This window comes from Dipodomys ordii, unplaced genomic scaffold (assembly GCF_000151885.1).
Source record: "Dipodomys ordii isolate 6190 unplaced genomic scaffold, Dord_2.0 Scaffold81, whole genome shotgun sequence".
Classification (NCBI taxonomy): Eukaryota; Metazoa; Chordata; class Mammalia; order Rodentia; family Heteromyidae; genus Dipodomys; species Dipodomys ordii.
This window is the reverse complement of record NW_012267297.1, coordinates 5443947-5446547: the sequence shown is the minus strand read 5'-3', so window position 1 is coordinate 5446547 and position 2601 is coordinate 5443947.

Here is a 2601-nt window from a genome sequence, read left to right as displayed (position 1 = left end):
TATCATTCACTGAGCTTCATAATAAATTGAAATTTTGCATAGCCTTGAAAATAACAATACAAAAATTTAAAAGGTAAATTCAGATGAGAGAAATTGTATATTTATACTTCAGTAAAACTGTAGTTTAAAGAAAACACATTTAGTCCGAATGCTCTTGTATAACCAGGACACCTGGGGGATTCCATGTTGTGTCGTTATGATTTTCTGATTTTCTTCTAACTATGTGGAACTGTCAATGCATGGACTATGCTTCATTCCTTTCTTACTCAGTGGTTCTAGCTGGGCAGGAAAATCCATGAGACTCGTGTCCTATATTATGAAGCGAAAGCCAGACATGGTGCTGTGGCTCAACTGATTAAGCTCCATGAAGCCAAGAGCAAAAGTGCTAAGGGACACAGCCCAGGCCCTGAGAATAAATCCCAGCACCAACCCTCCCCCTATTCCTCTCCCCCCACTGACAGACAGACAGACAGGCACACACACACAAACACACATGCACGCATGCTGCAGCTTTACTTCATTAGCAGCCCTCAGGATATTACAGAATTACCTCGCTCCTTTTCCTGTAGCTTACGACACAGCCTGGTGGCCATGGTTTGCAATGCGATACCGAGGTGCTGGATCTTCTCATTGAGGTTCTGGATCTTCTCAGAACTGTTGACATTCCCCATTTGGTGTAGGGACACGTTTCTCTGAAGTTCTTCTTGGACATTTTGCTGTTTATGAACTCAAATCCAGACAGAGAGAGAGAATTAAAAAAGACACATGAAAACTTCACTGTCATGACCTTAAGAGTTGTTTTGTACAAAGAATACTGAAAACAACCAAAGGGGAACAGGAGGCATGGCTCACGTGGTAGAACGCCAACTGTGAGACCAACAGCTGAGCAGGAGCGCTAGGCTCTGAGCCAGGGGACAGTGGCTCCGGCCTGTCATCCCAGCCGCGCAGGAGGCTGAGATCTGAGGATCACCATTGGAAGCCAGCCTGGGCAGGAACGTCCCTGAGACCCTCATCTCCAATGAACCAGCAAAAAGTCAGAAGTGGAGCTGTGGCTCAAGCGGTAGAGCACCAGTCTTGAGTGGGAAGCTCAGGGACAGCGCCCAGGTCCTGAGTTCAAGCCCCAGACCCAGTAGCATAGACAAAAGGGTGATACATACTCATGACCCACAAGATTCTCAGACCAATGAAGAGCAGTAGGAGGAGGAGGAGGGTCGCACGCAAAGCTGTTCTAACCCACACGTGGGAAGGAGGAGCCCGATTCGCTGTGGAACACAAAAGCAACAACGTTCTCAAAACGGCGTTCCCTTCCACTCATCTGTACAAGGCCATTCATTCCTCCATTTCCCCTTTCATTTTTTCCTGCTATACAACCTGTAAAAGAATTTAATGTGTTACCCACTCTGAGACACGAAAAACAAATCCCTGGCCAATCAGCATTGTGCTCATAACATGACCTGGTGAATTGAAACCCTTTGTACAGCTACTGAAAGATCCACGAGTAAAGAAAGCAGCCAGGACTTAGGGGTTCACCCCTTTAATCCCAGCCATTCAGGAAGCTGAGAACTGAGGATCATGGTTCAAAGCCAGACTGGGCAGGAAAGACCATGAGCCTCTTATCTCCAATGAACCACCAGAGAAAACCAGCAGTGGCGCTGTGGCTCACGCGGCAGAGCTCCAGCCTTGAGCTCCGAGCTCAGGGAGAGCGCCCAGGCCCTGAGTTCAATACTGAGCCTGACCACAAAGAATGAGGAAGGAAACAAAAGCACCGGAAGCCTGGCGTTCACGCTTCTGTTTCGCTTTGTTGCTTGGCTGGTTTTGTGCCAGAGCTCGGGCTTCAACTCCAGACCCGGTGCCGTCCCCAACAGTTCTGTGCTTAGCGCTGGTCTTCGCCCTCTGGAGTCTCAGCTCTACCTGCAGCCTTCGGGTGGTTCACTGGACATGAGTCTCCCAGACTTTGCTGCCCTGAGTTGGCTGAGAACCATGATCCTCAGATCTCAGCCTCCTGAGTCACTAAATTACAGGCGTGAGCCACTGGCACCCGGTGAACTTTTCTTCTATTTTCAAGTCCTGGGTCTTGAACTCAGGGCTTGGGCACTGTCCCTGAGCTTCTTTTACTCAAGCCTGGTGCCTTGTCTCTCTGTCCCTGTGTCTCTGTCTCTGTCCCTCTGTCTGTCTGCCTCTGAGACCCTCTGTCCATCTCTCTTTGGATGTCTCTGTCTGTATGTCCCTCTGTCTCTCCTTCTCTGTTCCTGTCTATACTGTCTGCCTTTTTCTGTTCCTGTGTCTCTTTCTGCCTCAGTTTCTGTCTCTCTGTCCATCTTTGTCTGTGTCCCTGCCTCTGTCTCTCTCCTCCAATCTTTCCAGAATCCCTCTAGTTTCTCCCTTACATAAATAAAATGAAAAGTAAAAGACCAAAATACATTGAAGGATGGCTTTCCTGGACAAACTACCATGTTTGCCCCAGAAATGAAACACTTTGTATAATTTCAAAACTCTACCGTTCATCTTGATTGTAATCTTCAGAAGTAGAACATTAATAAATGGTGGATCGTTGTGCAATTTCACAAAGCCAGGGCTGGCAACAGAAGATAGAAGCATTTG